Source organism: Astatotilapia calliptera, chromosome 10 (genome assembly GCF_964374335.1).
Source record: "Astatotilapia calliptera chromosome 10, fAstCal68.1, whole genome shotgun sequence".
In the NCBI taxonomy this organism is placed as follows: Eukaryota; Metazoa; Chordata; class Actinopteri; order Cichliformes; family Cichlidae; genus Astatotilapia; species Astatotilapia calliptera.
The window spans coordinates 19369057-19389121 of NC_137431.1; the positions used below are offsets into that span (position 1 = coordinate 19369057).

The 20065-nt window shown below is 42.9% G+C and overlaps 1 protein-coding gene across 1 annotated transcript in view; it reads right to left on the reverse strand.

The window, feature by feature from the left end:
* The window catches only part of rtn4rl1a (reticulon 4 receptor-like 1a), a 119581-nt gene that overhangs the window by 55204 nt on the left and 44312 nt on the right, over positions 1-20065 (reverse strand). The gene's annotated exons all lie outside the window — the stretch shown is intronic.

Sequence of the window (20065 nt, forward strand, 5' to 3'; positions counted from 1 at the left end):
AAAGTGCAGCAAACAACTAAATGATGAAGATGAGGACAGTCCTTTATGGTGTTGTTGTAATCAGGTGCCCGTCTAACGGTAGCCTACTGCATGATGGACAAAAATCTAAAAACTGCATGTACCTACACTTTTCCACAGTATTGCAAATGAAACATCTTGCAAAGTATTTTATCTCCATGCGTCACAGCACATTTGCGAGCATTAAATAAACTTCATACACGCTGTATTGTGTTGCAAATATGTATGTACAAATATGTAATCGCATATTCGCATAGTCTCCACAAGAAATCAACCTTTGTACACGCAAGGGCTTAGAGGGAGCTGGTGCTTCTTATTGCCTTAAGAAAAAATGTGCTGCAATGAGCATGTAAGTAATTACACATGATGCAGTGAGCTGCAAAATGCATATACAGTACCAGCATAATTATAAGTTTCAGTTTACATCCAGTGACATGTAAAGAGATGATGATAATTGTGCTGAGCTGTAGGGGTTTAAGGACCATGTGTTTTCTATTGGCACCACTTAACTTAAAGCTCATCTTCACACCACAGGCCTCACATGTTCAGGTTGCTCTAGATGAACTGCATCCACATGCCGGACATTTTAATGTTACATATGCTAAGACCCCCGCCACCCCGCGACCCTGAAAAAGGATAAGCGGAAGCGAATGGATGGATGGATGCTAAGAATTACTAGTAACTGTATTATTCATCCATCTAAGCACTGGCAGGTCTTTGAAGCTACTAACGGAGCATTAATATAAATCCAAAGTCATGACGTAATGTCCAGCCTAGCCTGCGCACTTCACTGAAATCTCACACTGTCTCTTTCTTTCTTTTCCTGGAAGAAAAAGCGTGTTAAATTATATATTCTAAAACAACTTGGTATCCACTCTGAGAAACTTTAAAAAGCCAAGAGCTTACTTTTGCTGACAATAAATAAATTTGGCACCCATGAAACTTTACCAGCTGTATAATCCAAATCCATGAAGTTAGCAATTCTCTCTTGAAATTTACTGAAGTTTTTAGGTGTAATTTTTACTTAAAGAAAACTAGAGCATTCTATTCTGCCCTTCCTCCTGTTACAGTACCTGCAACAAATGGGGAGACCAGACGTTCACCACAGAGAAAACGAACAGGTGGCTTTGGATAAGAGGACAGGCCAGTGACTCACTGCTGCTGGGATGCAAGCCAGGACTTCATCAACTCTGGCTGGGTAACCTGGGTGAAGGGTTCTGATGCTGAAACCCTCCCCACCTTTCCCACGATCACACCAGGGACATCTATGTCAATGCATCAGAGAACATCCAAATGCATCGTGCAGCCAATCTAAACTAGCATTGATCGCTCGATCCATGCATGGGCTCGCCTCTTTTGTCAAGCTATGACATTTAATTAGCAACGATCTGGTGATCATAAGAAATGGGGTTCATTAAAGATGATTAAAAAGAAAAATATTGGCTCAAATACAAATATTAAACACACCGCAATTTTCTAGGCATATAAGGAAAGCCACATAGTATACTACTGGCTACATTTTTGTTGTTGGCATTGTTACAAAAATAAACAAGACTTTCAATGAAATTTTCTAATTTCAGGTGTACAGTAACATTGCTACAGTCTTACTTCTTTTGTTTATATGCTACTGTTTTACAGACGCTTTCAAAAATGGTTCATATGTCATGTTGTGCTGCTAACATTGCTGACATTTTGCCAACTAGAAAATCGAGAACCTGCTGAAATTATTACAGTTTATCCAGTGAGGAACTTAAAGGCCTGCAACAAGCTTTTCCAAAAGTTCACTCGGCAACCGCTGCAAAGCATTTCACTCAAAACCACATCATAATCATCGAGATGCTAGAGGAAAACCTGTGGGAAATAACGAAATCTGAAACCTGAAACTTCAACATACCAAAAGAAAAGCAGAGAAAAATAAATATTTTCTGAGCCACGACTTTATAGCACAACTCATTCGTGCAAAGGCTGAGGTGAAGATGCTAACAGCGACAGACATGGAGCGGCAGTGATGTGACTCATTTACACCAGGCATCAAACTTCCTGAACAATAATCTCTCCTGAATGTACATCATAGAAATGTACAGCACAAACCAATCTGGATATATATTCACACCGGCTCTGCACGACGTGTGATACATATGGAATAGTGCAGTGGAGCATGTGCCTAATTACACTACGCACTCATAAAAACTGCACGCAAACACAAATATACACATCCTGTTGGGGGATACAAGTGTCCGCTTAGGATACTTAAAGAGCCTACTGCAGTGCTGGAGGCAGATGACAATGGCATGAATATTGACAAGGGAAAATGCTTCTGTATTTTCATAATTGTAGAAATGTGAAAATAAAATGGCTGATATGAATATGGAAATAATCGTGGAAAACAACGCAAACATGTCACAGTAAAAGTTGAAGAATGGCTGCGCTCAGGCTGGAGACAGGTTGTAGGGGGGAAATTAATTCATGTACAAGCACAAAACGAAGGCAGTCTTGGACCAGAATAAGCATGTTTTTTTTATGCAGGAAACAGCACTTAATTCCCAGAAGAACATTTGCATTCCGGTTTAAGCTGAGAGACAGCAGCAGTACAGCTGGAAGTTAAGGCATGAAGGCAGTTAGAAGAATCAAAGCACTGACTCTTGCATTATGCAACAGCGCATGTTCTGAACAATAATAATTCTATAATATCCCTTTCTTAACAATTCCCTGCTCTGTCTCTTCTCTCCTACAGCCCTCGCTTCAAATGCACATACTGAGGCTTTATTCTGCTAATGTCACTTTACTGTCACACAGTCAGATCACAGGCTCATTCCTCATGAAATATTTTCATTTCATCTGGAAGTGCACCGAATCATTTCATTTACTCAGGACCATGATCACATATTATGAAGCGCAAACAAATCCTGGCACAATAACAAAACACTGGCATCGCAAAAGCCCGAGAAATGCTGAAGAAAAGCGCTCACATGTCGCACAATAGGATTCGTGATGCTATTTACTTCGTTTGTTATCTGGGTTTGTTTTGGGGCTAGGTGACACAGCGTGCTCTCGCCTACTTTGTAAACTGAACAATTATTTAATAAAGAGATTTTCAGCTGTGCCACACAACGATGGCTGAAGTTAAGAAAGCCCAATCATTGCACTAGCAAGATGAAACGGACGTAAGGGTTCAAAAATGCCCGAGCTTATTGCTAAATCCGAGTGTGAGAATACCCAGAACAAATGAGAGAAATTGTTCATAAAACCATCTGTTTATGAATAACTTTTGGTGTATCTTCCAATAATTATAAATGTAATTCAAATACTATTGCTCTCTATATTTCATTACTCTCCAATAAAATAGTTGCAGATCTAACGGCTTCTATCCACTGAGGACCTTGGGAAAGTGCAGACTCATGTTGTTGAAGTTCCACAACAGTTTATTCACCTTGTCCAGCTTTGTATTTCCCTATAAAACCATTTATTTCTACCTTTTTTGTTCAAGTGTTTGTAACTGTGACGTGATCCATTGCTTGATGATCTGCCGGTGAGTTTCTTCCACAAAAGTTCTTCAGCAATCCTTACAAGAAAGCAAATAATCAAACTAGTACACAGAAGTTTCTCACATTATTAAAAGCAAATGATGACCCTGCCACTTTAAGCTATTATCATGTGGAGTTGTTTTGCTGCTATTTGTATCATCACCACATTTCCAAATCAATACGCAAAGCTTTCACACATCCTGTAATTAGCACATCAGTTGAATTTTTCTTTAATTACACATTAATTCTATGTCATGTTTTCATTTAGGGTGTAGACATTCATGTCACCACACTGTGTAATATTGTGCTTTTAATTACCAAAATTAATAGCTAACACATTTTAAACTGTTTGAGGTCTGTTAGTAACAATTATCTCAAAACTCCATCACTTTTAAATATGCCCATCATCTCCTGCGCATGTTCATCATCTTATCCATATTTTGTTTACAATCATTTTTGTTCACATCTTTCAATAAAAACTAAATTAAAAAAAAAATCTATAAAAACTTGTAGTAACTTATGATGATCTGCTCTCATGATGATCTGCTCTCATGATGATCTGCTCTTTGGTAAACAGTAGATTGCCATAGTTGCCAGTGTTTTGCCAGGAACAAACTAAATTTTCTTTAAACGTCACACCAGTCAGTGGTGTAAACTGGAAATGGAAACTGTTCCCTATCAAAGTAAAAGTTCTGCCTTCTGAAATGCCCTGGCTGCAGCGGTAAGCCACAAGGCAAGCGTGCTAAATTTCCCATTAGGGCTGTATTTTTTCATGTGTCACTACAGCTTAGAGGTATGGTGAGTGTTTGCAGACTAGTTAGCGTATTCCATCCAATTATAGGCGATCGCAGCAATCTGCTAGCAACATAATCAATCACAAAGATTGTTTTAGTGTGGTACTTTGCAACCAATTTCACCTGGTACCAGCCACCACCCCTCCAGCATCCGCTCACTAACTGGTCAGGGAATACGCATTTTTCCACAACAACCATAGATCACCAGAGGGTTGCTGATAGATCTCTTGGCCTCTGTGACATAAGTTTTACTGAAAACTGCCTCCTTTATCTGCACTTCTTTTAAATTGTTGCACAGAGATTTACTGTGGTCCTCACTGCTATATCCAGTGTATGCCTTTATATAAATACAGTGTCTGTACCTCAACTTTGTAAGGTCCTCACTGATGAGAAGACTGATTTGAAACTCACATTTCCTTAATAATATTATATAAATCATCAAGTCAGCAATTTCCTCATGCTCAAAAGTCATGATCATGCACCACTAAACTTATTCACAGCCATCTACACATTAACACATCATCTCCACCACCTTTGCCAGTCCAATTCTTTTAAAAAGAAATCTTGCTAGAGCCTTTTTTTTTTCAATTTGGCTGTGTTTCTTTCAGTTCATCATCTCTGTATTTTTTCTTCTATTTATTAATTTTGTTTCAATCCACAGAGTGGAGCACACTTGTATCTGCACCACTCTGATTACTGCAGAAACTGATTCTGTCTGGTTTGTGGTGTGGCCTTTTGGTTCAATTCCCCTCACTGAGAATATCCTGTCTGTGAAAGTGAATGAGTAATTTTCATAAATGAGTAGCCTCCCCTTTAATTCTCCCATCCTGCAGAAAGCTGTTTTGGCTATATTGTAGCAGCACATAAGCATGCAATATGAGCCTATAGCTACTATTCTATGCCTCTTCCAGGGACCTTCTGGGAATTAAAAATGCAGCAGCAGGAGCTCAGCAGGCAGCTATTTGAAGGGAGAACTTTTGATATTTTGAGAGAATAAAGTCAGAAAATTGGAAGATTTTGCAATGCATGAATCACTATTTTCTTCTTTTTTTTAACTTAAGATGTTGGGAAGCAAAAAAAAAATGTATATGAATCTGAAATGAAGCCTCTGGATGTATTGAGCTTTTTTTTTCTTTTTTTCTTTTTTTTTTACACTGAAGAGCATATTGTATCAAGTACCACTATTCCCAAACTGGGGTAAGTGTACCTCCAGGAGAGTTTTGGAGCTCTCTAGAGGGGTATATGAGGCAAGGCTAAATTTGGCATCAAATTATTAACGATGAACCTCATTAACTTTGAGAGGCTTCTGCTTATAATGGCCTCCTTTTAATTGAGCGCTTGTTACTAGAATCTTTAAAATATGTTTTGTTACTAATGAAAAAGTTGAAAATACTGAGCACAGCTTTGTGTTTTCTTTCCTTTAACCTGTATTTTGGGCCTTTTGACATAAAGTAAACATCCCGTTCAAGCCCTTTCCAGATGAATCTGTATTTTCCACTCCAATGCTTGTCATGATCCTGGGTTTTGTACCCAAATATTACCTTTTCTTAAGTTAGGTTGTGTTCGCTTTGGTCTGTCAAGTTTATGTGTTTAGTCTCAGTCTGTGTTAGTTTCCTGTTTTATTTTGATAGTCCCTTGTCCTTGTTGCTGTGCATTTCCAAGTGTTCAATTCAGTTTCCATCATTTTTTCCTTGTTCTAAGTTCCTAGTTTCCAGTTTCTCATTTTCCGAGTTTCGTGCTTTTGTATTTCTTTTGAGTCTAATAGTTACAGCAAATAAAGCTGCCCCCCTTTAGTTACCCCTTTGCTTCCCAGTCCTGCGTTTGCCTGCCACACAGCGCTACCATGACAATGCTTGTGCCTTGGAAGCAATGTGTTTTAAGTCAAACAGAAAGTGGAGGAATCAATTCTTTTTATGGTGAGACAATTAATATGGAAAAATTGTGAACAGCAGGTTCTAAGATCTAAGCAGCTCTTACATCTAAAAAGGATATATTCCAAACCTGTTTCACTTTATTTTCATGTCTCTTCTATTTTAGTCCTGGACCTACCATGTCAGTCACATTTCCCAACTTTCTCACAGTATAGCAGTCTGCTCAGGCTTATTGTTCGCCTCTATTTTTGGTTCTCCTTCTGTCATAAGATGATGGTATTTCATCAAATGAGAAGTCGTGAAGAATCTTGTTTAAAATCTTGTTGCAACATTGCCTGCTGCTCTGCATCCTTCTGTTGCCTTGGGCACACACAGAAACAGTGCAGATCAAAGAGCAACCTAATGTGCAAACAGTATATCAGTCAGGCACACGCAAGAGATTTGATATTCCTGAATTTCATCTGCTAGTAATCCAGCCTGCAATGACATAGAGATGCTTCCATATTGTTATGCAGCTTGTCTTTTCTATCTGTTCTCAGGAGCTTAATGTATTCCAGGCTGGACTGAGTAACTTGGACTTCGCAGCAAAAACTCCCGCAACTGCCAGGTCGTCACAAAACAAGTCAAGGTGTACCGTGAAGAAAAGAAAAAGCGCCCCAGAGAAAGCTCATTCAAGCTCTTTCACTAAAAACTAATGGAGATGAAAGTGAAGTTGAGCAGAAAGAATCAGCTAAACCGAACTGTGAATCACTTCAAGTCAAGAAATTTCACTAAGTCAGGAAACCACATCTGAACTGCATCACTGGAAATATCTGGCCGTGTCTTCACTTGGATTATTGTCAGCGTCTGGACAAATTCCAGAACACTGGGATGGAGCCAGCTTCAAATAAAACTGCCGGGAGAAAAAAAAACATGAATACCCGCAAGATGTTTATATAGAGAATTCAGCAAAGCTGTGAAGATTAAGTCTTTTTAAGTGGTGCATTATTTCCAGATCGCAAATTTAATCAACAGTTTCGTTCACTCAAGGTTTATTAGTCCACCAAGGTTAATGGAAGTCTAATTAAAAGTTTTCTACATAGTCCCTTTGTTTAGACCAACACAATAAAAGTGACACTGCTGATAATGCTTCTAGTACTCCTCTTCCTACTTAGAAAGAGCCACTAAACTAACAGTGGCTTATGTGGTTGAGGGAGATGTCCAAATGCGGTAGTTTTAATGGTCCTGTGTGACAAATGACATGGTCACCGTGTGTCAGTCCTACTAACAAATCATCCAAGAGGTCTGTTCTCTAGTTTGATAGAATTCTGCTATTGTATTTGTATGTTATGCAACACTAATTAACAGCTATATGTATCTGTGCAATGGACACCTTTCTAGCCAAGATTTGTAACTGTTATCTGATTTCACAATCTTGACCAAATATGGTCTCTTCAAGCTCTGAAAAAAAGCCCAAAAATATGGTTTTGGCCAAAGTGCTGACTTTGAAGTCTCAAAATGAGGCTTGGCATACCAGTCAATAGTGGGATTTGAAGCCAGAAGCATAAAGTTCTCTGCAGAGTCACAACTATACAGAGTTTAAACATGTATCAACACAAAAGCATAGCTATAAGTAAATATAATAAAATACTAATTTATCTGAATATCTAGTTTTGTAAATCTCATTCACTGAAGGACAAGCCTGATTTCCACTATCAAGAAGCCACAAATCAATACTTGCACGTTATTTCCACTTATTTCTTTGTATTCATGAGCCGGGTTGCCTGTCTATTTGTTTTGTTTTGTCTGTTTTGTTGTTGTTGTTGTTGTTGTTGTTGTTGTTGTTTGTTCTTTTTGTTGTTGTTGTTGTTTTGGTTATTTGTTTGTTTGTTTAATTTTGGTGTCAGTGTAAAGTTTAAAACTCAATAAACACACAGTGATTAAAAAAAAATGCTTGCACGTCTGTCTGCATACTGAAACCTTTGTCTGGCATCAGTCAAGTTGCATCAGTGAGATTCTACAAACTGCAGATGTCAGCAGCAATGTCTGCAGCTTTTTTTTTAGCCCCTATGTCTTGCACTATATATGGATTTCATCACAAATTCTTGGTAGCAGTTATCATTCAGTCATCATTACTAAATGGCCCACTACTTGTTGCCAGTTCCAACAAAACACTAAATCCCTCATCTTCGGACTTGGCTGCACTGCTTGCACAATTTTCCTGCACTTGTCTTTCGATGGTTTACAGGATTTTTTCCTATAAGTGGGGCAGAAAAACAAAAACACATCATACAGTCTATCCACACGACACTTCCTTGACAAAAAGCATAAAGGAAGCCACCAAAAAGTAGCAAATTGCTCACATAAAAAACTGAATGCTAAGACCTCAACATTAAATTGATTTTTGCTTGATTTTGAATCTAGCTATGCATTTCAAAGACATCCACGCTTTTTATTTGCCTGAGGTATGGAATCTGTTGCTTTTGTGAGCTGCTTAGTATTGTGCGCTATTATTAAATAAAACTGGGGCTGGAATATCAAAGGTTCGGTTTTCGTTTGATTTTCTTTGTGAGAAATCTGTCTCCGTGTGATGGAAATTGATCAAATACACTCTCCATTAATCTTACTCTCAGCTGTGTGAGAAAAATCATGTTTTTTAAAAAAAACTGCTTCTCTTCACTTTCTGCCTCTCTTGGCTCCTCGGAGTGGTGCTCAGTGGGCAGCCTGTGCTAACACATACATACGCATTGACCGTGTACGCCGTAAAACACACATACACACTCTGCTCCGCGCTCTCATAAACACAGAGGCACACACACAGAACGGGTAATCTGTCTGATTGAAAGAGCTTTCAGACGGGTAATTAAATTTCCCAATGATCCGCTGCGGTGGCTACACACGAATCCGGCTTTCAGAGGTGAGCGGACGACCGAGACCCACAGCAATAACACACGGCTACTGCCACAGACAGAGAGAGAGGGAGGGGGACAGGGAGAGGGGGGAGAGGTTATATTTCATGTTGACAAGGACAAGATAAACACAGGGGCCTTTAACAACCATTAGCTCAACCCTAACCTTCATCTTCTGCGCTTCTGCCATCCTGGCAAAATGTGAAAAATACAAAGAACAACATGCACAGATATACACACGAATACACACACAAACACATGTGCGCACATATTGGTACCAGTGCCTCCCACAACCAGTAATGATAGTACAACCATAGACATCCACAAAGAATAAATAAAATGCTTTAAAAGCATTACGGATATAAAATTGGTCCCTGACCAATAGTGGGTATACTGATTACTGGAGTGTATATTCACTGACTTTTTGTGTGTACATATAGATTTAAATACATTGTTGTATTGAAAAATGTCAGCAACTTCCAGTACTACCCTTCAAACTCCTAGTCGTATCATTTGGAATCGCCTTGTTCTCAAGTTATCACATTCACAAGATTTTCAGAAAACTTGACCTTGACCTTCAGATTGAGGTCACCAAGATTCAAACTCTTCTGATATTTTTAGTCGATACACCTATGGTATCAGTTTGAAGCCCGTACATCGTCTCACTGTCGAGTTATCCCAAACTAGTGTGTTTACGGTGCCCGACCTCCTGCCCATTAGCCCTCCCCGCACAGTAGTTGTATCATTTTTTTTTTTCTATTTGTAACATTTTTTTTTATCTAAAGTTAATCAACAGCTTACAGTTAGGACTCCACTTGACCTTTATTCTAACCAACACCTGCTCTAGCCATGAGATACAATGGGTGCCACTGTAGGGTTGAGCTGACCTATGTACAAGTCTCTCGTAGAGCATTTTTCTGTGTCATTCCCCCACTATTCTTGATTTCCTGTCTAATCTTTCTCAGCTGTCGAATCTAATAAAATGTAAAATGCCAAAAAAAACGCTTTCATGTGCTGTAGAGTGAAAGTGTGGAGACAGAGCTGGACAAACAATGTGATAGCAACATATCCATCAACATATAAATTCAAATATCTGTCACGCACATATTATGATGTGCACATGAGTAATGGAGGTATCTAAGAAGAAAAGTATTCAGCTTTTTTAAAAATCTGTGGAAGGTTGAGTTAAAAAATAGGGGTTTATTCTTAAATGTCACTGAGTTGTTGCCAGGTTTGTAGAAGTGTACCTATATTTTTTGGTTGACAACAAAACAACATTTTGTCATTCAGATGTAATGAAGACAAAGATCCGACACAAATTTGCACAAATTCCTCTCACATGTATGACAAGTAGCTAGGTCCTCTTTCTAAAACGTCCAAACAGATGTTTAAACTATATGTCGCCAGTATTCAATCAGTTGCCTTTTTATAAAAAACACCTCACTAGAACTAATGCAGTATAACACGAGTCCTGCAATAGACTCCAATCATCCTGAAGCTAGAATTTATTGAAGGGCTAATTTTAGCATTAATTATATACCTCCAAGTGCAAGTTTCCATGCTTTTAATGATTTCAAGCAGTGTAGTGCTCCCTAACCCTAAGCCATGGTACACAATGTTGCTATTCCCAAGCCTTGTAAACATTCATATTTGTTCATTTTTCTCAACTTAAGATTTTGACCTTGATATTTTAGGTTTGATCAGCTGTATTTGTAAGGGTCCTGGGTCTCCTGACCCAGCGTTTTAGTTCTTTGTGATTTTTGTATTATTGTACTTGGTGTGAGTTTCTAGTTTCGATCCCTTGCCCTTCATGTTTCTCTATGTCCCCTCTGTTCTGTGTAAGTCTGTGTCTGCATGTTTGATTTCCCCTCTGTGTCTCTCGGTTCTTAGAGTCCTCTGCCTTATGGTTTATGTCTCTGTGTTTCTTAGTTGCTGTCTCCACTGTGTCAAGTTCGCGTCTCTGTGTGATCCTTCCTGTTTTACTTTGAAGGTCCGTGTCTTATGTGAATGTGTCCTGCTTTGCTTGTCTCGTCAGTTCTAATTTCCCCCAGCTGTGCTCTCCTTCTGTGTCTCATTCTCCTCGTTACTTCCCAGTGTATTTAGTCCCTGTGTTTCTCTGAGTCAGTGTTGCGTCGTACCCTCAACAAGCTGTGTGTGTTTTGCCTCCGTGTTGCCAGTGTTTTGTTTCCAGTTCAGTGTTTTGTGTTTTAGTCCACCAGCGTTTTTGTTTGTCTTTTGGTGAGTTTAGTTAGTAAGAGGTTTTCCAGCATTAAAGCTGCGCTTTAAGTTGAATTTCTGTGTCTGAGTCCTGCATTTTGGATCCACCACTCCTGCTTGCCCGCCTGCCACACAGCCAACCATGACAGAACGACGCAACCATCAAATGGATCCTGCGGACTCACGGTCTCAGTATCTCGCGCAGTTGTGGAATTACTGCCGGGAGGTAATCCACGCTGAGGACACCCCCAAGAGACTCCTTCAGGTGGTCTTTTTTGACAACTTTTTGTCTTCCACCCTCTGCACAGCTGGTTTTTTGGACATTAACGGATTAAAACAATTAATAACAGCTCTGAGAGCCAGGATTTGCTTCGAACTGTTTGGCATGGGCGGTCCAGGCAAGGTAGAGTCAGCTACCCTCCTGGAAGCCCTTGCTGCCTGGTATTCTCAGCATCAGCATCTGTTCCCATCAAGCTTTATCACTAAATCATTCCATCCTCCCTTAAGAGAGGGACTGCATCCTCGTTGCCTTCACCCCAGTACACCAGTGTCACCTGTGTCTCCAGCAGCTCAGCTCCCAGTGTCGCCTGCTCAGCAGCCACTCTCAGCCCAGTTAGCTCCCCCGCAGCCACTCTCAGCCCAGTTAGCTCCCCCGCAGCCACTCTCAGCCCAGTTAGCTCCCCCGCAGCCACTCTCAGCCCAGTTAGCTCCCCCGCAGCCACTCTCAGCCCAGTTAGCTCCCCCGCAGCCACTCTCAGCCCAGTTAGCTCCCCCGCAGCCACTCTCAGCCCAGTTAGCTCCCCCGCAGCCACTCTCAGCCCAGTTAGCTCCCCCGCAGCCACTCTCAGCCCAGTTAGCTCCCCCGCAGCCACCCTCAGCTCAGTCTCCAGTGCCACCCTCAGCTCAGTCTCCAGTGCCACCCTCAGCTCAGTCTCCAGTGCCACCCTCAGCTCAGTCTCCAGTGCCACCCTCAGCTCAGTCTCCAGTGCCACCCTCAGCTCAGTCTCCAGTGCCACCCTCAGCTCAGTCTCCAGTGCCGCCTGTAGCGCAGGCCCCAGTAGCTCCAGTGCCGCCTGTAGCGCAGGCCCCAGTAGCTCCAGTGCCGCCTGTAGCGCAGGCCCCAGTAGCTCCAGTGCCGCCTGTAGCGCAGGCCCCAGTAGCTCCAGTGCCGCCTGTAGCGCAGGCCCCAGTAGCTCCAGTGCCGCCTGTAGCGCAGGCCCCAGTAGCTCCAGTGCCGCCTGTAGCGCAGGCCCCAGTAGCTCCAGTGCCGCCTGTAGCGCAGGCCCCAGTAGCTCCAGTGCCGCCTGTAGCGCAGGCCCCAGTAGCTCCAGTGCCGCCTGTAGCGCAGGCCCCAGTAGCTCCAGTGCCGCCTGTAGCGCAGGCCCCAGTAGCTCCAGTGCCGCCTGTAGCGCAGGCCCCAGTAGCTCCAGTGCCGCCTGTAGCGCAGGCCCCAGTAGCTCCAGTGCCGCCTGTAGCGCAGGCCCCAGTAGCTCCAGTGCCGCCTGTAGCGCAGGCCCCAGTAGCTCCAGTGCCGCCTGTAGCGCAGGCCCCAGTAGCTCCAGTGCCGCCTGTAGCGCAGGCCCCAGTAGCTCCAGTGCCGCCTGTAGCGCAGGCCCCAGTAGCTCTGGCTCCAGCATTACCGGTTCCACTCGTTCACTCCATCCAGGGAGAAAGCCTAAGTCCTACTCAAGGTGCTTTTCATGGTTCAGCCGCCATTGGCACTGTTTGCCGCTCCAGGGCTTCCCCAGAGGCTAGGTCCCAGTCCTCAGCTGATGCTGGACCCCTGGAGTTTAAGCAGCCACCTGGGAAGTGCCCCGTGTCAGTGCTGTCTGAGCAGGGCCAGTGCTCAGCACAGCACCCATTTCCTTCATGTCTGCCAGTGGACTCCATGCCTGCTGGCTTTGTGATGGCTTCTGCTGGAGGGTCCAAGGGGCCCGTCCAGCCTTCGTCTCGTGTCTCCGCTGGAGGGTCTGAGGGACCGCTCCGGCCTTCGTCTCGTGTCTCCGCTGGAGGGTCCGACGGACCGCTCCCGCCTTTGTTTCCTGTTTCCGCTGGAGGGTCCAAGGGACCGCTCCGGCCTTTGTCTCCTGTTTCAGCTGGGGGGCCCGAGGAGCCCGTCCAGCAGCCCTCCTCGTCAGCTGGTGGTTCCGGAGAACCACACCAGCCTCATGCCTCGTCGGCTGGAGGGTCCGAGGGGCCCGTTCAGCCTCCTGTCTCCGCTGGAGGGTCCGAGGGGCCCGTTCAGCCTCACGCCGCGTCAGCTGGAGGGCCCGAGGAGCCTGTCCAGCCGCCACCTGCGGCCGCCTCGTCGTCGCCTGGTCCAGCTTCATCCGAGTCTTCGTCGACGCCTGGTCCAGCTTCATCCGAGTCTTCGCCTGGTCCGGCTTCAGCCTGTGCTTCGCCTGGTCCGGCTTCAGCCTGTGCTTCGCCTGGTCCGGCTTCAACCTGTGCCTCGTCTGGTCCAGCTCCATCAGAGCCTTCGGCCTCGTCTGGTCCAGCCTCATCAGAGCCTTCAGCCTCGCCAGGCCAAGCCTCCGTGTCTTCATCCACGCCTGGTCCAGCTTCTGCCTGTGCTTCGCCTGGTCCTGCCCCGCCTGGTCCTGTGCCCACCGGGCCTCTGCCAGTTTGCTTGACACTGGGGCGCCGCCGCTGCCTTCCGCGCGGTCGGCCCCCTGAACTGCTCCGTCGTCTCCTTCGTCGCCACCGTTGGCTTCCGCACGGCCGGCCCCCTGACCTGTTTGGACTCCTGTGCTGTCGGCCCCCTGGCCAGCCCCCTGCATTGTTCTTTTTTCTGGGCTCGTGTTTTGTTTTGGGGCTTTCTTGTGCTTTGGCGTTTTTGTTTCGTGCCCTCCTTCCTGGGCCCCCGCCGCCCGCCCTGGTCGGGTTGTTTTCTGTTTTGGGCGGTTTTTGGGGTTTTTTTTCGTTTTCTTGTGTTGGGCTGTCGGGAGCCAGCCCTTGGGGGGAGGGTACTGTCAGGGTCCTGGGTCTCCTGACCCAGCGTTTTAGTTCTTTGTGATTTTTGTATTATTGTACTTGGTGTGAGTTTCTAGTTTCGATCCCTTGCCCTTCATGTTTCTCTATGTCCCCTCTGTTCTGTGTAAGTCTGTGTCTGCATGTTTGATTTCCCCTCTGTGTCTCTCGGTTCTTAGAGTCCTCTGCCTTATGGTTTATGTCTCTGTGTTTCTTAGTTGCTGTCTCCACTGTGTCAAGTTCGCGTCTCTGTGTGATCCTTCCTGTTTTACTTTGAAGGTCCGTGTCTTATGTGAATGTGTCCTGCTTTGCTTGTCTCGTCAGTTCTAATTTCCCCCAGCTGTGCTCTCCTTCTGTGTCTCATTCTCCTCGTTACTTCCCAGTGTATTTAGTCCCTGTGTTTCTCTGAGTCAGTGTTGCGTCGTACCCTCAACAAGCTGTGTGTGTTTTGCCTCCGTGTTGCCAGTGTTTTGTTTCCAGTTCAGTGTTTTGTGTTTTAGTCCACCAGCGTTTTTGTTTGTCTTTTGGTGAGTTTAGTTAGTAAGAGGTTTTCCAGCATTAAAGCTGCGCTTTAAGTTGAATTTCTGTGTCTGAGTCCTGCATTTTGGATCCACCACTCCTGCTTGCCCGCCTGCCACACAGCCAACCATGACAGTATTGTTTTTTTCTGAAATGTTTACTTGAAAATACTATTTTCTTTGAAATAAATAGGATCTGTACTTGCAGTATAAAGCACCTTGACATCACTGTCGTGTGATTATGTGCTATATAAATTGAAATTGTAATATTTAGATTTTAAAAATGTTGCAATTTCTGTTGTTTTGTTAAACACTTAAACTTCTGTCCAATTTCTTTTCTTCTTGTAAATTAAAGAACACACTTTTTTTTTTTTTTTTTTTAAATGCACCGTACGTTCATCAGTAATTACAGCAATGGTTTAAGGGGGGAAAATGATTTGTTTCCATCTTGCCTCTTCCTTCCTAGCAGGTGGCTGGTTTCACTTACAGTATTCATCCTACCTGGTTAAAATAAATGAGCAGCGTTACTGCAAGAACATGTTACCTCTTCGTGGCAAATGGAGGCTGAGAAAAACAATAACAGCCGTCCATTGGACTAAATGTAGCGTATCGGCGGGAATGAGAAGAACAGAGGTTATAAAAGCCACGGTGTGATTTGATCACCAATTGGCATGGCAACCAGCCCTGGCCAAGCAGCCTAAATTAATTGGGGTCTGCCATGTGAAACAAAGGCCAAGCTAATCGAGCTGTTCGGGGCCAGTCTGTTAAACTCAAAAGGTAATAAGGGCAGGTTGGACACACATCTGGACGTGTCATCAAACACAAAAAGCTCTGGAGTAACTTGGTTGGTGTTTAGATTTAAGTGTGTGAGTTTTCTTCATTCCTGCAGGGAAGCCCTGTAGTTCTCCTCTGCAAAGGAAGGTCAAAGTGGAGATCTCAGAACAGCAGAGGATCCCTGGAGCTGATAGAGATATGGTGTGCTGCTCCAGGACACTTCAAAAGAAGTGTATATTTGTGTGTGTGTGGGAGAAGAAGAGAACATTTATCTCTATAAATGTTTTAGATGATTTTTCTTCATTTTACAAGTTTTCTTCAAGTTTACAAAAAGGTAGGTGATCAGTGTGCCAGACTCTCTCTCTCTCACTCACACACAGACACATATAAACACACATACACGCGCGCACGCACACACACACACACACACACACACACACACACACACACAGTCTAATACAGGCCCACTTTGAGTTGTGCGCAGTGCACACATTGTCCAGATGGGCGAAGGAGCCGATAATGTGAGCTGTTGTCATCAGCAGATTTGAGTAACTGCGCATGGAAAAAAAAGAAAGGAAAAGAGGTGATGAGAGTATCACTCATTTAGGTGTCATATGTGTGTTTAGGTGTGTGTGTGTTAAAGATGAGAGGTAACGAGAGTATAAAGGAAGCTCTCTGAGAGAACAAGGGAAGGGTGGCTTGGAGGGGTGGAGAGAGGCCTGTGTCTTGTTCTTTCTTGTTCCATCTCTTCTTCTTTTTTCCCCGTTCCACTGTAATTAGACAGGTCTGTGTGAGGCGCATAGCAAGCAGAATGATAGAGGAGCCACAGGGAGGTGTGGGGGGGAATTAGTCAAGGGAGACATGATGAAGCCAAATACCAGAGCGTTGCAGGGTGCTTAGAATAAGATTGAAAAAGAAAAGTGTCAGGACATCAAATAAACAGTGCTGAGTGGCTCTGATGAGACAAACAAGAAAGCGATGCAATGTGATAGCGTGGTTGCGATGAAAATTCCCTCCTCTGTTTTTAATTGCAGATGCACAGAAGTAGCTTGATAATTGAACAATCAGAAGAGGACACGGGGCACTGAGGCTCAGCCACTACAGCTACTCCATCTGTGATATATATCTGAGATCTGATTTCACTTGTAGCACGAAATTGGGACAGTAGGAAGGCAGAGGGGCTGGGACAAGAGAAAGACGATAGCTGAAGGGGAGATAGGTGTGAGACTGTGAGAGAAAAAGAGAGGTGAAGAGGGGTGGGACTGGGAGCAATTCACAAGCTTGTTAAAATACCACTAATTACCAGCTGGCCTTGTGATATAATGAGTCTACCTCAGTGCTAAGAGCTGAGGGGCCATAGTGACAGATATAATAGGATAAAAGCAGAGAGAAAAGATATGATAGGAGAGAATGATGAAAAACAAAGAGGGAACAAGGAGGGGTCAATGAGGTACTGTGTTCATGTAAACACAGTGACTGTCACAGAAACAAAAGCGGGAAAGGTTAAAACTGTGTATGTGACTGCTGAACACACACCGTTAGAACGGGGAAGACAGATCTGAGACAGATTGAGGAAGGTGGTCAGTGGGAAAAACTGATCAAGTTTAGCAAAACTCGAAGTGGACCTAATTAGGGATGTCTTTATCAGGGCTGCCATGATACTTGAAACCAATACCCAGGTAACTATTAGATACTCAATACCATTTTAGATATCATGAGGGGGAGTAAAAACTAAAGGACATATTTTTCTTTTAGATTTACAGTTGTGGCTCATCCAAATGTATTCAGCTAGTCAGCTCTTTTTGTCTTAGGCTTCTGATCAGTTGGAAAGGTAGGCTGCTACTGTTTCTGACTAGTTTCTGGTGGACTTTTCTCAGCTTTAATCTGGCCATGTTAACATTTGTGATAATTGTTTAATACTTGGGTGTTGTTGCAATAGGAGCTTTACTGACAAAATGCTTTATAATCGGCAGAGTATAAGTCTTTAAAATGTTTCACAAAGTTTCTTGTGCTACTGCTGATGTGTTCAGCTGCTACCATTGATGTGTTCAGCTGCTACCTCTCATGTGTTCAGCTGCTAGCGTTGATGTGTTCAGCTTCTACCTTTGATGTGTTCAACTGCTACTGTTGATGTGTTCAGCTGCTACCATTGATGTGCTCAGCTGCTACCGTTGGTGTGTTCAGCTGCTAGTGAAGGAGGGACTGTGTGTCTGCCAGTTTGCAGCGGTGCTGAGTTTCATTATTAAAATGGCACTGTTGGTATTAATATTGCAGCCAATTAGTATCTAATGGAGTCATTTCTTTTAGTATAAAAGTGTCAATTAGTATCCAAGTGTTTGAGTTTTTGACAACCCCATACCGCCTACAGAATCTCTGGAACTAAAAAAAAATAAACAAACAAAAAAAGTACTGTTACAATTTCAGATTTTGGTAATAGGTGGGAATAAAGAGCAGCACTGCACCTATCCTTAATACTCTGAGCTAAATGTTGCTTATAATGACATGCCTGCACGCAGGTTATAGTTATATCATGTTTTAGCTAAATGCCATAAAAAGCCTCATGTGAGAAGAAATGCCAGTGGATAAATAAAGTTAGAACTCTCGCTTTCAATTCTCAGTGAAAGGGTGTTAAAAAGTGTTACAAATTATCCTCAGTAAATATGGAGATATGTCGCTCTGTACTATAAATGTCCACCTCAGGGTGGTGCTAGAAGGAAAAATCATGAATAGAATTCCTCCTCTTAGGATCATAAAGGAGCATTTATTTATATCGATTAAATAAATGCACTGGGTTATTCTACGTATTGCGCTCTCTTTCAGTTTATTATATATTCAGAAATTTTCTACCGATGTGACCAGGCACTTTGTGGAAAAATTTAGCGCACCAAAGTGATCATGCATCATGTGAAGTGTCCAACTGTTTACAACAACAGATTCTAAAGTGAACAGCAGACATAAGCATGAGGTGACTGTTGTGTCATTTCTCTGCTTTATTGGGGAAAACAGTTTCTGCTCCACGGGGCGTGCACACTAACCACTGAACATACAGATTCAGTGGATGGAAATAGACTTAAAAAGGTCAGCGCTTACAGCAGCATTGGCAATGCTAAATGCAGTGTCCTTGAGGAGCATGACAGCAACAGAGAGGGAAACAAAAAAGACTGTAGTACCTTGTTGGAAGCACAGGTTTGAAGTTTAGGAAGTTGTGAGTATTAACACTGACGCTGCAGCGAAGTATGTAAATGAACAACATATTTATTGACCACACAAAAAGAATTTTTGACTTTTTTTTCCTTTTTTTTCTTTCATGATCCTCTACAGTAGAGAAAGAGAACCAAATGGGATGACTCTTGACATAAAACAAATGTCACAGACCAGACATGAGATACGGACATGACTATTACATCATAGCTGCTGAGCCAAGTGAGCCACCAGAATGCCCTGAGGACTAAATGTGTGACAGTTTTTACAGTGGAAGAAAAACAAAGATGTTGCATACAGTACATTTTCTCTGTAATTTACTTCACATATCACAGGGAGGACAGTTACTTTACATTATACTCAGGGGTGCACATAAGTGGTCCGCAGGTGCGCATGTGCTGTCGAAATAAAAAACGCACAGCAGATAAAAAGTTGCAATGCGCGTTTGCGTACATAAGATTTTCTGGAGGAGGACAGACATTTGTTTAGGACTCTTAAAGATGTCAAAGAAGCTAGCTCCTTTAAGCAATTACTTTGGTGTTCCTTCACCTCCAAACAAATGTCAGAAGGAGTCCGAACTGCAAAGAAAGCGCATATTCTCGGAAAAGTGGTTGCAGCTGGCTTCAAACAAATGATGAACGCACAGAGATGTGGTGCAGAATATGCCGTGAAAATCCCACTTTAGCGGACAACTTCTTATCTGGTGCGCGTCTTTTATTTTGACAGGGCATGTGCACCTGCAGACCACTTATGTGCACCCCTGATTATAATCAGACAAGCAAAGCAACTGCATATGTTTAAATGTACAAAAAAAACAATAAGCATTTTATTAGTGAGCAAACATGCACTGCAGGATCATGTTGACACCAACAAGAACAACAGTGTTATAAAACTACAGGCAAAATGTTACTTAGAAATGTTAGGGTCCATTTTGATAACTAAGCTCAGGATAATTTTAACAGGTTATGAAGTTTTAAAACTGTAACTACTAAATTTCAGCTGGCAATTAGTACTAACAAGTCAGCTGCTGTTGTCCCGGCTGATTCCCGACTGTGCACTTGTTCAGTAATAGTAGAGCTGAACATATGAGGCTGCTTTGCTAGGTAATTTAACTTATTTTAATGTGGTGCAGATGGATTGTACAATAATCTAGTGTCCACCAAAATCAAGGCTAGACTAGCAGCATTTAATTATTTAACTATTCTTCTCTGTTATTGTCTTGCTTCACTTTTCTCAACATCCAGTAGGACCACTCCTCTTCATTTTCATCAGGTGGCTTTCAGTTGATTT